Source organism: Harpia harpyja, chromosome 5 (genome assembly GCF_026419915.1).
Source record: "Harpia harpyja isolate bHarHar1 chromosome 5, bHarHar1 primary haplotype, whole genome shotgun sequence".
NCBI classification, from domain to species: Eukaryota; Metazoa; Chordata; class Aves; order Accipitriformes; family Accipitridae; genus Harpia; species Harpia harpyja.
The window spans coordinates 443,866-458,772 of NC_068944.1; the positions used below are offsets into that span (position 1 = coordinate 443,866).

The 14,907-nt window shown below is 38.4% G+C and overlaps 1 long non-coding RNA gene across 1 annotated transcript; it reads left to right on the top strand.

Annotated features, from left to right (window-relative positions):
- The first annotated feature begins 2,798 nt into the window (after window positions 1-2,798).
- On the top strand, window positions 2,799-14,188 carry LOC128142471 (uncharacterized). The gene is made up of 5 exons (XR_008235411.1): window positions 2,799-2,973; window positions 4,238-4,411; window positions 4,675-4,783; window positions 6,374-7,887; window positions 12,257-14,188. It is a non-coding gene; the product is annotated as an uncharacterized LOC128142471 (long non-coding RNA).
- The last annotated feature ends 719 nt before the right edge of the window (window positions 14,189-14,907 follow it).

Sequence of the window (14,907 nt, forward strand, 5' to 3'; positions counted from 1 at the left end):
CTGTGAGGTTTGTCCCAGCTGACAGAAGTCATCTCCCTAATTACAGAGGCAATTGCTAGATGGAAAACTACTTCAACTGAACAACTGATTTTGTATGGTAACAGTGACAGTCCCTGTCCTATTAGAAGCCCTTTCAGTCTACTCCCTTATAGCATTCTGTCTTTACATTATTGACATTTAATCACTTTGAATAAGAGAGTGTAATACTGATAATTTAACAAAGTGAGTTGTAAAAGCTTATCCAGGCATATAACAAATTCTGAGACGTTGCAGGACTAACTCTACATTTTTTTTTTTTTCCTCCAGAGCAAATTCCTAATGAAGTCAGGGTGACTTCTTTGCTTTTGGATGAGTGTTCAGTTACTTCCTGAAAATTTAGAGGGGAGGTAATCATCATAAAGAAGTCTTTTTCATTGTCATATACCACCTTAGCCCATCTTTTTTTTTTTTTTTTTTTTTTTAAAGTAAACAGTAATCCCAGAGATTCTAGACGCTGGTATTTCCAAAAAGGGTATGTGATCGTCTGTCCTGAGGTGGTACAAAGTACTGAGATATGCAACTGCATGAAGCCTATGGAGAACTATTTGATAAAATAACAGGTTTTGGCCATAAGTGGGTGATGTTTTCATAACCAGTTGGAGGATAACACAGCTTTACCAATCAGGATTCACACTGTGAGGAAACGATCAATACGTATCTGATTATAGTAGCCTTAATTAAACCTTTCCTGAAAGTGCCAGGATGCCACTGCCCATTAAACTGCCGTTCTTTTGTTGTTTAATAGATGGCAACACACCTTTGGACAGACCCAGCCTTAGTAAATTGGGCCTATGTCCAAAAGAAGAGAATGGATTGCTGTCACAGACTGGAAAGTTGTCTCTCTGTGGCAATGCACAGACCACAGTGGAGGGTTACTTGCATGCTGACAGAGTGTTCCCTGACATGGGCCAAATCCCATCCAGCTCTCTAACCAGTCTGCCGTTCTTCATATGGAAAATATATAATGGACACACACCAACACCCTCTGAAATCCTGCTGCTGCCTTCACAGTTTATGAAATAGTAGTGTCTGACTGGGATAAAAGTGCCAAGTTAGGTACGTATCTTGACAATAAAATATTTAAAGAAAGTTTTCATGAGCTTGTACCTGCAGATATGGATATTACTAAGGGGCACAAAGGAGGCTATAGCCCACTTCCTGCTTTTTGCTTTCTTCCCACTAGCAGCACCCATTTAAGTATATTTGCCTCCTGCCCTGTTAAATAGTGGTTGCACGACCTCTATACCATGTGCTGGTTGCAAAGCAGTGTCTGCATAACCTCCTTTCTTCCCAAGGAGGTTATCACTTAGTAAGCAGGTAGGGGAACTTTATAGCACACCAGTGGTTCTACTTTTCAAAGCACACTGGTGCTACTTAGCACAGAAGATCTGTAGTTTGCACATCCAGTGTGCAAGCTTGTCTTGCAGACAGTAGAGAACAACCAGTATGTTTTATGTTTGTGCTCTTGTTTAGTGGGCCATGTCTCCCTTGTATAGGAGGCATAAACAAGAGTCATTATGACTCTGCACTCATGAGGCTAGAAATAGACAATTTATAACAACATCCTGGAATGGGATTGCAGCTGCCATTTCTGTAGATGACCATACTAGGCATCTGTGTTTTACCTGGTTTTTAGATCGTGACTTCTAGCTGGACAAAGGATTGTTTGTACTTTTTTTTTTAAGAGGAGAACACTTTTGTTCATTTGGTTTTTTACAAACTGCCTTGAAACTTCATTTTCAGTATATTTGTTGCCTATATATTTAGCTTTTTTTCCTCCATCATGAACAAAATATTGTTTAATCTCTGAAGGAAAATATTGAACTTGACAGTTGCGGAAAATAATAATCTTTGAAATTGTTTGTGGCAATGATGATGTCTTGAAATCTGGAACATTAGCCCATATCCCCCTAGCTGCAGCAACATTTGAGCAAATAACAGATGGGGACAGTATCAGGGCAAATCACGTTTGTCTGCTTCTGATGATGTTTGTACAGCTTAGGATAGAACCACAGGCCTCTTTTAACTGTTAGAGAAATCATCTGGTGCTGCAGATACATAGACATTTAGAATACCACTTAGATTTATTAACACAGGAACGTAAACTTTCCGCTAACATGAGAACTGATCTCTCAAATACTTCCCTTTCACTCTCCTCTTAGTTTAGTTAAGGGGCTATCACTATTAATAGGATGAACAATTTTATCTTATGCCATTACTGTTTATAAACAGATGTGGGGTTTTTGCATGTGCATGACAATGCTTTTCTGCCCCCCTCAACCTCTCCCTGAAAGAGCATGTGCATAGTCCCATTAATAATCATAGAATAGGACAAATGGGACAGTTATAACATTGAAAGGAATGTCAAGGAGTTTGTCATCAGGAAGCTAGAAACAGAGGGCTAAGTATGCAAATGATTCTGTGTACGGCGTGAGCCTTATATAAAATGTTGAAAACAGGTACCCAAATATTCTGCAGTTGCCCTTGTTTTCTTCCAGTTGATCACTGTTTTCCTGTTGTGCACTTACTGTTAGATGTGATACAGATGTTGGCCCAAGCCGTAATTGAAGTGAAACTCTCAGCTTTTCTTTGGATCTGTACAAAATGTTAACCCATGGAGAGTGGGTTATGAGAGCTAAACAGTGAAACAGCGAAGCAGGAAAAAAATAACAGGTTTGGGGTGTTTGGGGATTTTTTAATAATTCAAGATTTCAGGAGAGCTTTTCAACTGTTAAAAATTTTCATCCCTTTTTCTGACTCCAAAAGGTATTTCCTGCTCTTCAGTCATCTAAAATGTGAGGCAGATGATGTTAGCAATAACATTATGGAAGTCATTTGCTCACTTTTAACACTGCTCTAATGAGGATGATAGAATGAGGTAGAACTTAAAAGGAAAGAAAGAAGTTAAGAGATTTCTTCCCTTGCTTTCTTTAGGTAAGTCTTGAGTTTCTTCTAAAACTGATATATGAAACAAGTGGGAAGTGCATGATTCCCTGCAAACTCTACGTCTTGACATTGTGAAGAGTTTCACCATGTGTAGAAATTGACCTTGTGCATCCGTCCCTCTTTTATCCTAAAAAATCTTGGTACCCAATTCATTTGATCAGAGCAGTAAGCTTGGGTTCAATGGCTATTCTATGAAGTTCTTGCTTCTATTCCACAAACTGAATAAGCAAAATAGTGCTTCCAGTGACCCTTTCCAGAGTAAGTGTTTAGTGTTTGTTTAATATTTATGTGATGCTCAAACAGTGAAAGAGGCTGGAATTGCACAGTGCACCAAACACACAAACTGTATGAGAAAAACAAAAAAGTAGTCTGGTTTGTCTGTGGGCAGTGTATTGATGCTGACAGTATACTTCAGTATTGCCTAGCATGGGAGAAGTTGGTGGAATTTTTCCTCCTTCTTTCTCATCTTTCCTGTCTCTGAACACTACAGCACACATGTATATGCCCTATCGTTATTTGAACATAGTGCTAAGGAAATACGTGTTAAGGACTCTTCTGTTATGTGTCTGAGTGTGACTATAGCAATGTTTTGCGACAATTTAAAAATTTTACGTCTTTCGGTTTTAATTGCCGTCAGTAGGTCTAAAATATATGGGGATAAGATAATGCTGAATAACCTGAGGTTCTGTTAAGTATAGAAGAGTACCGTGTGCATAAAGTATTGGTACTAGGCAGTGGGCTTGGGAGGAAGAAACTGGCAGATGGGTCAGAGGAGAAATAGCAAACATGCGCTTCAATCAAGACAGAGCGTTGCATGCTGCTGAGGTGAGGTCTGTTTCTTAGAGTTCTGTGTCTACATACTTTGTTTCTAATCATCTGTACCAATTTAATCTCTGTTAGGACCTATATAGCTGCTCCATTTTCCGCATATAAAGCGGTGACTACAGCTTTCGTGGTGACAGGTGTTTAAAAAAAGGAAGACATTTTCCCCCCTGGATCTTCCAACCTGTAACTGCTGTCCTTTGCTTTTTTTTGTGTTTATATACAGTCCTCCCATGCACCCTAAATTTTTTTCTGTTTAGTCAGCAGTACAAGAAGCTATATTCAGCCTCTAAAGAACAGATTTTGTTTGCAAGATTAACATTGAAGAGGTGGGTTTGGAATATTTTTTTGCCTGGTTTCCTAAGGAAATGTGGCATATGGAATTGCACTGTCCATCTACCAGGTTTTGAGTCTTCCACTTCTCTTGCAGGGACATTTATGGCTGCTGGCCAAGTTCAACCAGGATCGAAGACACTGAATTCCTTAAGAACACTGAAGGTGGTAGATCAAGGAGAGAGACTAGCATCGCTGCAACCCCCTGACATAGTGGCAACATGGTGAAACCAACAGTTATCTGATCTGCTTGGCCTGCTGACTAGCACGGGTATAGCAGCTGTTGAATTAGTACACAGATCTGCAAGCCGATCGCAACACATGCCACCTCTTCCCCAGCTGGTTACTACGTGATTCAGATACATGCTACCTCAGGGAGGTGCTAATACTATAGAGGGGCTTAGAAGGTTTTCAGACAGCTGGAATTGTCACAGTGATGCACACAGATGAAGCAAAAAACTTAAAATCAGTAGGCAACCAAACATCAATTGTTTTGCTGCTCAGTGTTTTCTGTTGGTTTAATATGCTTTTCAGAACTTCTTGGGAGGATTGGTGCTACAAAAGTCCTTACTGTATCTGAGTAAGAAGGAAGAATATCTCTGCCCATCTTCCAGAAGATAGGAATCACAGCAGTTAACTGAGAGTATGTATGTCTCATCCATTTTATTTTTTGTCCTTTCCTGTCTCTTGTTGACAGTTTGTGAAAGTTGGAGCTCTCAAGTCCCATGAAAAATAACAGATCATTTTCATTGTAGGGGAATGCCTGTGCATGGAAGAATGTTTAGCTGTGTTAGTAATTGGTAGTAATTAGAAGAGTACTTGCTCACCGAGTGGCAAGGAACATCTGCATCCCTTTACAAGAAGTGGAGCAGCAAATTATAATTTCAAAATAAAACAGAATGGCTGCTCCCTATTTTTTTGAAAGTAAAGATTTTAGAGCCATGATTGTCAGCCCCTGTCAGGCCCACCTTGGCAATGATCTGCCCGTCTATTTCCACAGTAATTTTTAATACAGAGATTGCTCTCTTCCCTTCCTAGCTAGGACTTCAAGCATTCTACCAACTTCATGATGTAGTTCAAATGCTGTGGTTTTGTCAGATTCCTATTCCTTGTGGTTCCTCTGCTCTGGTCTTAGCTTGGCTGCCAGCTCTGACCTTATTACAGTTCCTTGCACCTGTCCAAGGGCCCTGCACTGGCTCTTGCCTTTGGCCTTACTTTTCAACTGAAAATATGCCCTACTGCTTAGCTCCTCTGGCTCTCCAACCTTTAGCCTGACACAACATTTGCCTTCAGCTAATCCCTTCAGTAGTTCATGTAGACTGTCTCAGTTTCCCGGGAGTCGAGGTCTGATCACATCCCTAACAAACGACTTAGGCTGGAATACTCAGTATTCTGGTTATGGGTCCTGGCCTGTCCTGATTTCATGTATCTGGCCTAAGTCTGAGCTTGGTTGGTCATCACTACTGAGAAGACACGGAAATCTCATTTCCTGATCAGGGCCACAGACTTTATGTGAAAGATTCAGGTGGTGCTACAGCTGACCAGACAGGCTGTAATAATGAAAATCACACAGAATTAAAAGAAGTAGATAGAAAAGAATCAGGTATTAGGACATGGGAATCCCACAATATTTGCATTGTTCCCTTTATAAATGGAAGAAGAGAGGAAGAGAGCTGGTTTTCATACCCGATCCATATTTTTACATTAAACTGGCAGCTGCTCTTATGTGGTGTGTTCTAATTTTCTCTTTGGAGCTTTCTTGGCAATCTGATTTATTTATGAGATTACAGCAATGTTCTTGAATCCAATGGATTGTTAAGAACAGTGTTATTCTTGGTGGCAACAGTGGTTTTGATTGTGATAATTTAGAAATTAAACATGCAAATAGTAATTGTGGAAGGACCTATTGCTATATTGGATACATGTCTCTGCAACAAGGAACCTAGTTTTCCTTTTTTGGAATTAATAAGTCAGCATGGGGAAAAAACCCACTTCTTTCCTGTAAATACAAACAAGAGGAAAAATCAGTTATTTCTGCTGATTTTCAAATTGCTGCAGACATCTACAAAAAGCATGCCTTCAATATCAAACAAATGCAATTAAAAAGACTCTAAAAATAAGTCACTACTCTTAAAAGTCATGGTGACATCCCAAACAGTTAGACAAACAAAGAATTGAACCTGGCTCTGATTTAATAATTTTCCAAGATTTTTTTCTTTTTTATTCCCCCCAGCAGATGCTGCATTTCCTGAAAAGTTTTTGTCTGGTTTTAGTTCAATCAGCCAACTGTTTCATTCTGACATGTAAACAAAATAACTGCGAGAGAGACAGCCATCAAACAGGGTCCATGTATTCTAAAGCTTGGCTTCAGAGAACATCAAATATTACTTCATGATTCCATCTTAAATGTAAAATAACTGCTGAGTTGTGATTGCTTTTAACATTATAGTTGGAATATAGAAGTAAAATGTTACGTAGTATGAAGGGATTCATTATTTCATTATTAAAAGTTACCTATTCTAGTGTTGGAAAGTAGTTATGTCTGTCATTCCCTTATTTCTATCAGACAGGTCATATTTCTATATAATCACAAGAAATAGTATCTCTGGAAAACACTTCTGTATATGAGGGAGCAAATCAGAAGCAGCTGAAACCCCTATTTTGTGTAGCAGTGACACCTCTGCCAGTTCTGCCTCAAGTGCTATAAGAAGTGGTGTGCAAGAAAACTCACAGAGCAGAAGCAATTAAGATTGAAAGAGAGAAAGACTGAAAATTATCAGACAAAACATTGCAAGGTCAGGATGCCAAGGCACATCAAGGAACGTTAATAGAGACAAGGATGTCTGAATACTGACTATAGGGGAATTTTGTGGTATTTGAAATAACATGTCTAAAAACATGTTGAAGCACTACATGGTTCTTGGGATGGTTTTATACAGTCTCAGAAATATTTAGTAAACTAAATCATCAGTAAATGACCTGCAGAAATAAAAGCTGCAGGGAAAGAAAAGTGTCTGTGTCTACACTATTTTGACAATATTAACAGCAGCACAAACACAACACTATGTAATTGTTCGTTAGGGAAGCATTTTGTAAAGTATGAAGTAGCCTTTGTATGCGACCTTGCAAAACGGAGGGCTGGGATTTGCAAGGATACTTAAGCTGGAAATTCTCTTTCCTTTTGCTGGAGGAGAAGCTGGGGGTTTTTGTTTGTTTGTTTCCTGTAATCATTGTTTTCTATTCTACAAAAGTTAAAGCCAAACAGTCCCCTGAATTACACTTGCAAGGGTCTTAGTGTTTCTGTGTTAGTTTTGGCTCCACATCAATCTGTACATGAGACTTTTCCCCCACCACACCCCACAGACAGTCTCCTCCATACTGCAGAATAACTAAGTGCCAAGAGATCAGGATACTTTTGTGTGTTGAGTGAGAGCCAAGTGAAGTTTTTCTTCTAAGACTGACACTCCTATCAATGCATATTGTTAGCATGAAGAGGGGCTATTCCAACAAAGAACATTGTACAAAACCAGTTCTACAGCACATTGACTACAGCTCCTTCCTGGGATTTTGGAGAACTGAGCTGGATTTTCTACTACGGTAAAGATACAGCAAGCACTGTACTCTCATTTGACCAGAAATTTCACTTTCCAACTGAGAAAACAATGTGGTGCAAGTCCAGCAAAAACTTTGAGACAGTAGTTTCCAAAACAAAAACCAAGCAAACATACCTCAAAAATCTTCCTTCAGGTAAGTCCTACTAGCTGTAATCAGGATAAAGATTCAGAAAACATTTTTTGCCTTCATTTTTTAAAGATATGTATGTGTGTTTGTAAATTCAATCATTTATTTAAATTTCTCGGGCCCAGATGACAGGCACGTCATGAGGCATGTGCTATAATACATTCCAGGATGTAGGCTTTGATAATAGCAGTTGAACCAGTCAAAGGAACGTGATCTTCAATTTCAAGTTTGTTAAGAAGATGTCTGTTCCATTCATGAGCTGGAAAATCCTTTCACCTTCAAAGAATGCTTTAAGTTTCCCTGTGACTGCCCCAGCTATATTCCTGTTGCATTTCAGAAACTGAAAAGCTATACCTCCTGTATACATTCACCCCAGGAATGAAAGGTTTCCAAAATAGATCCAGGGTACAACAAAAAGTCAAGTCAACTATGTATTGGGTAACTTTTTTTTTTTTTTTTTTAGATCATAATTGAGAACTAAACCCAACATATCATTATAGGACACTATGCATATACCACAGAGTTGGATCAAGGGACATTTAAAAAAACTCAACCAAACAAACCTTGACCACTTGCAGTACTAAAAGTCATCTATTTGGAAATTTTAGCCACTTTTTTCATTAAATACTGAATTATTGCAAGCAAAACTTACTCTGCAAGAATATAACCATTTGACAGAGAAAGGTTTCTGAGATCTAGGGTGCCAGCTGTGGTCAAAATTTAAGGAGAAAGGCACTTGAATGACATGTACATTTACTTGGCATATGGAATAACTAAGTTTGAGTCTATAGTACCTGCTCCGGATAGAGGGAGGAATTAAATATATGGGCCTCTTACATCTTAAGTGAGTATCATAGTTCAAACAGTTCCACTTTCTTATTAAGAATTTAGATATTTAAGAATTTAAGTATTAATCTTTGGTAAATAGGCTAGTTGTGATGTGGTGAGAGGGTAAAAATATTTTTTTAAGGTGTTGGCTTAATCATAATGCAAAATGAAGAAGGAAGACATTTCATAAAACTTCAGAGAATAAACCTCCCTCCCCCAAACAATCCAGAGGTATATTCTCAGGATTATTTATCACGTTCTTCTTATCATATTCAACTTCTAGCAGCTCTTATATTCATATTTCATGAGCATTGCTGGATTAGGTTATCGATTTAATTTTGCTTTGTATTGTTTAAAGCTACAAAATTCTAGCATAGCACTAATGGGTCAGTGATATTGTTAGATAAAAGAGGTTATTACTATCTTAAATAATACCATGTCTCTTATTAAGAGGCTTAAGAAATGAGTAAGAACAAAAAGGACATTTATTCATTTTATTACAGCTTCCTTTAGAAATGCAAAAATGAAAGCAGCATGATGCAAGCATGAACAATTAATACAAGAGATCATTTCTATTCTGTTCTGTTTAACTAAATGCATAAAGACAATTGGCAAACAAATCAAGCAAAACATTTAAGTATAATCTGTGTGAAAATCTGTGATCACAGACTGCACTGGAGTTAGCTAAAAAGAAGAGGAATCCAATTTAATGTGTGGATTATAATTGGGAAAAAAAAAGAAAAAGATACATCAGAAGCATGCCGTTAGTGCTTACAACATGCTGAGCAACCGGACTGTAACATAGAATTCAAACATGAGTCATAGGAGTTAAAACCAAGGCTATATGATTTTTAATTTTAACATCAAAATCCTAGTTTCATCATACCTTTTATAGTCAAACCTGGATTTTAATTTTGCAGAACTCTAATATGGCTCCAGTGTTAAATCTTTCTCAAACTCACTGATTTTACAAGAAATTCAGATTTACACTGAAAGTTTACTGAAAATCTGGAGGTTTTTTAAGTGGGAATCTCCCACCGAGACTCTTGTATTTTGAATCATGCTTGTGAAGTACAGTGATCAGATGTGCTAAGCATTGTTTATCTGATGGTAAGATTTAAGGATCTGTATTAGGACAGTATTTCTTGTAAGGTGAGGAAAATGTAGTTTTAGCTCATTTGAGTTCATGAAGAGGTGCTTCTGTTTATTCCATTTAATAAAATAAAAGGAGAAATAGCAATGAAATCCCAGGGCTTTCTAGAGAAAGGCGCTCAGTGTACAACCTCCGAACGATACTTTATGTATTCCCTACTAATGTATGGTAAAAGCTTATAGACATGCAAATTGGTTCTTGTGAGGTGCTCTTGTCAAGAGCCAACAGTGTAATACTCACTATAAGTAGCATGGCTAGCTGTAAATAAAGGAGATGCAGAGCAATACCATAACATCATAGAGTACTGTGAGTTCTTTACCTCATGCCATTATATTGAAGGCCGTTACTCATGTCAGCTATTCAAAACATAACAGCACAACTCTCTTAGCTTTTACCGTGCCTGAGTGGAGCATGACAATTTCAGACAGTGCAACAGAAGTGAGAAACTTGAACAAATCAGACTGATAGTTTGCAAGATTTCAGCATGCATCGCCCTTTGTGCCACATTCACTAATGCATCCACAGTGCAGCACAATAATCGCATTAGATTATGCATCAGTCCAAATCTAGTGCCTTGAAAGTTTATTTTCACAGGCAAGCATTGGAAGGGGGCTAATGACCCTCTTAAACTTCATCTAGAAAGGTTATGAGAGGGCACAGATCAGTATTATGGGACTATTACAGTAGAAGTCACTTCCTGATGTTATAAACTGGGTTGGCAAAAAAAATCCCAGACTAACCTAAAAATCATAGAATCATGGAATCACAGAATGGCTTGGGTTGGAAGGGACCTTTAAAGGTCATCCACTCCACCCCCCCTGCCGTGGGCAGAGACATCTTTCACTAGATCGGGTTGCTCAAAGCCCCATCCAACCTGGCCTTGAACACTGCCAGGGATGGGGTGTCCGCAACTTCTCTGGGCAACCCGTTCCAGTGTCTCACCACCCTCATGACCAGAGGCAGCTCCCTCGGCCTGCCCTCGTGTGCCACGTGCCCTGGCCCCTCACCATCTTGAAGGCCCTGGGCTGGGCCCACACCCCACACATCAGTGTCCTTCCTGGGCTGGGGAGACCAGGATGGGTCGGGGGGGGTCCAGATGCAGTTGGCAAAATACCAAATAAGAGAGGAGGAAAGCATTTCTACTGCTTTTTTTTTTTTTCTTGTTTTATTGTGTTGTGGGTTTTTTAATGGTTTATTGCCCAGTCTTGAAAAGAACACCTAATGAAGCAGCCCTGCATAGACAATATCTCATATAAGTGGCTGTCTTCACACCCTGGCATATTTTCCTCAGGCTGTGACCCAGCTATGTCTGTGGAGGGGAAGGAGGAAAATAAGCATGTCTTCTGTCTTAATGAACAGCTACAAGAGGCATGAAGAAACATCTGTCTGTACCCCTGGTCTATTACCTGAAAAGAGCTTGAGTGGAGGAGTCAGATTTGTGTCTCAGATTCTCCAGATCCCTGGAGCTGAGAGCAGCCTTCCTCCCAACTCTACCTGTGAGAATCTCCTAAAACTGCACTGCTGCCTCCAGCATCCCAAAACAGAGGCTGTATCAGCCATATATTTACAGTCTGCTGCTGCAAACTACTTTTCCTCATCCAAACACCACCCCTGTTTGTGGAGAAAAAGCTAGCACGTATGAATTAAAACTCAGATGAATATTGTTTTCTCTTCTATGTTCTTCCCCCTTGACTAAAAAGAAACCTAAATGTGGCAAAAGCCCCAGGTGCTGTCACACTGCTTGTGTGCTCCCTCTCATTCTGTCAAAGTTGTCTGCATAAATAGGAAGTTGGCAGCCCAATAAATTTTTAAATTTAATTTTGGGTTGTGTTTCTATCTTGTGGCTGAATACCAACGTTTAGTCTAAGGAAAGCAGAGTAATAATTTTGATTTCACATAAAGGGTAGCATATTGGAAATACTCTTCATAACTAGACTTTGATTTATGCCACTGGCAATGTGATCTCTTCCAGCACTGAGTTATTAGCAAATAGTTAGTGGTTAAAAATGTCCTGAAACCAGACAGCTAAATCCATTCATTAACTGTCTTTATGTATCTGTGAGACAGCACTGTCAAGTGAATAATAGTTTAGTTCTTAGAATGTTTCAGGCAATGCTGTCTTCTTAATGAATATGCATCTCCACTTTCTTTTGAACGGTAGATTTTATTAACTTCTTACATCCACTTTTCTCCCTTGATGGCTTCTAAATTTGAAAGAAGGAAAGATAAAATTTTTCCGTTTGCTAGCAGTTTTGAAGCATGACCATTGTTTTATTTGTAATGCCTTATTATAAGTGCTGGACTTAATGCTGTCTTTGCTCATTAACTTCATGACTCGACTCTTGTCCTGAAAATACTTGTCTTGCCAAGAAAATCTCTCTCTCTCTTAATAAGGTGGCAGAAGCAACAGAACTACTAAATGAATTCAAGGAAATTTTCCAAGCAGGCCTGCTCAGTTTCTGAAGGGACAACAAGGCTAGAAGGAAAAGGTAGGTCTTATTCCCACCTTAAATGGAAAAGAGTGAAGGAAACGTTGTGCAAATGGTAAAACACTGTCAGCAATGGAGGGAGCTGTGTCCTCGGGGGGGAGAGGTATACACACACTGTATGAGAAGATAGCTTTTATAGACATGAAGTAGTTACATAATATGATGAAATGCAGAGAGGCAGGGCTCTAGGGCACAATCATTCTCTGCTGGCAAAATGCTCGTTCATGCAAAAAACATTTCCAAACAACAAATTAACCCAACAGGAATAGAAATTGCAGCTGTAAAGACAAAAATGCCATACTCAGCATTAAGGTTATTCTGACTGATAACTCTGTGTGTGAGGAGCGTTCCTCTTTAGCTCCATATTCCCCATCCATTCAACAAAGCAAGCAACACAACCTTAAACTAGGTGCATGAAAACACTGGGGAGATTTCTCCCTCTAAAATTTTATGCGTCCTTTTGTATTTTTAACCTGATTTCCTAAAGGAGTAATATCTATTGTGGTAGTGCTGGCAGGTTGTCCATTCATCCATCCACTTGTTTCATGAACTTTCCCTCTCTTTCAAAAACTTTGGGACCTTTTTGCTAGTGTTTATCAAATTTGATGGAAGGGTAGAAGTCTTACAACTCTGTAAATCTGTGGGCCAAGAAGAAGAGACCCACCCTTCCACTGGAGAAAAGACAGGCAGAACTCACTGGTTATGCTGGTGCTTGGTATAACCCATCTTAGTCATGACATTTTGTGATTTTATACATCAAATTAAATATATTTTCATAACCTCCATGCATGCTAGTGGACTAGACTGCTGAATGGCCAGGATGTTGGGAATGATTGTGAGGGGAGAAAAATTAAATTTCTTCTGTAGAAGGGTAATCTTATTGAAGTGACTAGTGTCGTATGCTCCTTTTTGAAGTATTTGCATTAATTGTGTTTCCAAGGCCATAAGGAAATCTGCTGCAGGTATATGAACCAACAGGCAGAAATATATGAGGTGGAGTGGAGAGGGCAATGTCAAATTGTAGTTTTTTGAACATATTTCTAATCACAGATAGGTACTAGTCCCTCAGCAGCACCTTCTAGACATCAAAGCGAGTCCCTTCAGAAACTGTTTCTCTTTATTTACTATCCTTCTTGCTTTCATATGTCTAACACAGTGTCTCGTCTCAGCTGTAGGTGACTACCTTGAATTTGCTTAGTTTTCTCACACAGCTTTATTTATCATGCTTTTTAATTCCATGTGTACTTTGAGGGATGCTTCCTAAGTTTTATTTATTTTTTATATGTTCTTCCCTTACTTCCCATCACATCTGTCCAATGAACAACACCATCTCACGGTAGCTATTCTTTTATTAATACTTAACTGATTAAAGAATATATTTTTTTTAATAATTTGTGGGTAATGCACAGCTATAAAACTTGAAAGTTACCTATTTGATATTTTACTTACAAAAATTTTAGCATAAGATGATGTTGGCCATCTAATTAGAATGAGAGGAGAAGCTGAATACTTGATAGGTATAAAAGGTAACTTCTCTTTGCCAGATATCAGCATCTAATGGGCTAATTTCCATTTCTTATTTCTGCATTAGTGTATCCTATCTTTATCAAATCACAACACTGTTGTAGAGGTAAAAATCCTAATCAATCAGGCCTGAAGTGTTTTCTAAATGAGAGTCTATAATTAAAGAGTTTAAGTCTCATAGAAAGCAACATATGACTATCCTGGCAGTCCCTAGGAAAAAAGAAGTACTAGATACGAAATCAGGAGAGCCACTGTATCCATTGTTTATACAATAAAAAACTGAGAATGTGTTAAAAAAGAAAAGAGCAAACCATTATAGAATAATGAAATAAGCTCATCGCACTTCTAAAGATAAATGATGGTTAGGGACATAATCTGTAATAAAATCTATAGGTCTGTCTAACCACCTGATAAAATGCTGTTACATACTATGACTTGAAATGCTTTGTTTTCATTACTACTTTATCACTTTACTTACATTATAACTTGTTCTCAAACTGAATTTGATTTCTGTACCCCAATAACATGCAAAATAAGGAAATCTCCCAATTAAATGAATAAAAGCCTTTGTTGAGTGACTATGTTATTATAACTTTCCTTCAAATTACTCACTTTTAAATGCTTTAGTAGCTTTTAGTAACAGGTTCTGGATCATAAGGGTACTTAATCACTGAAATAATGTGTGTGATGATGAAAGGTATGATCTTTAAAAGTTCTTCTGAAAATGAATGCAGAAAGTCGGATGATTTACAGTAGACAGCAGAAGGCTCACTGTCTTGAGGTTGCAAGAGAGGGCAAGAAATGTAGATTAGCAAAAGGTGAAACTGCCTTCTGTGTCTATCCAATTTATTGAAAATAAGAGATGGCTTGAAGCCAACAGGTCTTAAATTTCTAATACACTCATACATCTGAACTGCTTAGAGGGGCAGCATCTTACAGAGTAATTTTTTTAGCTGAAGTTGTTCTCGCATCTAGTAATACAGACTATATAGTGCTTACAGTATGGAGATGCTCCTTAACACAGTCTTTACT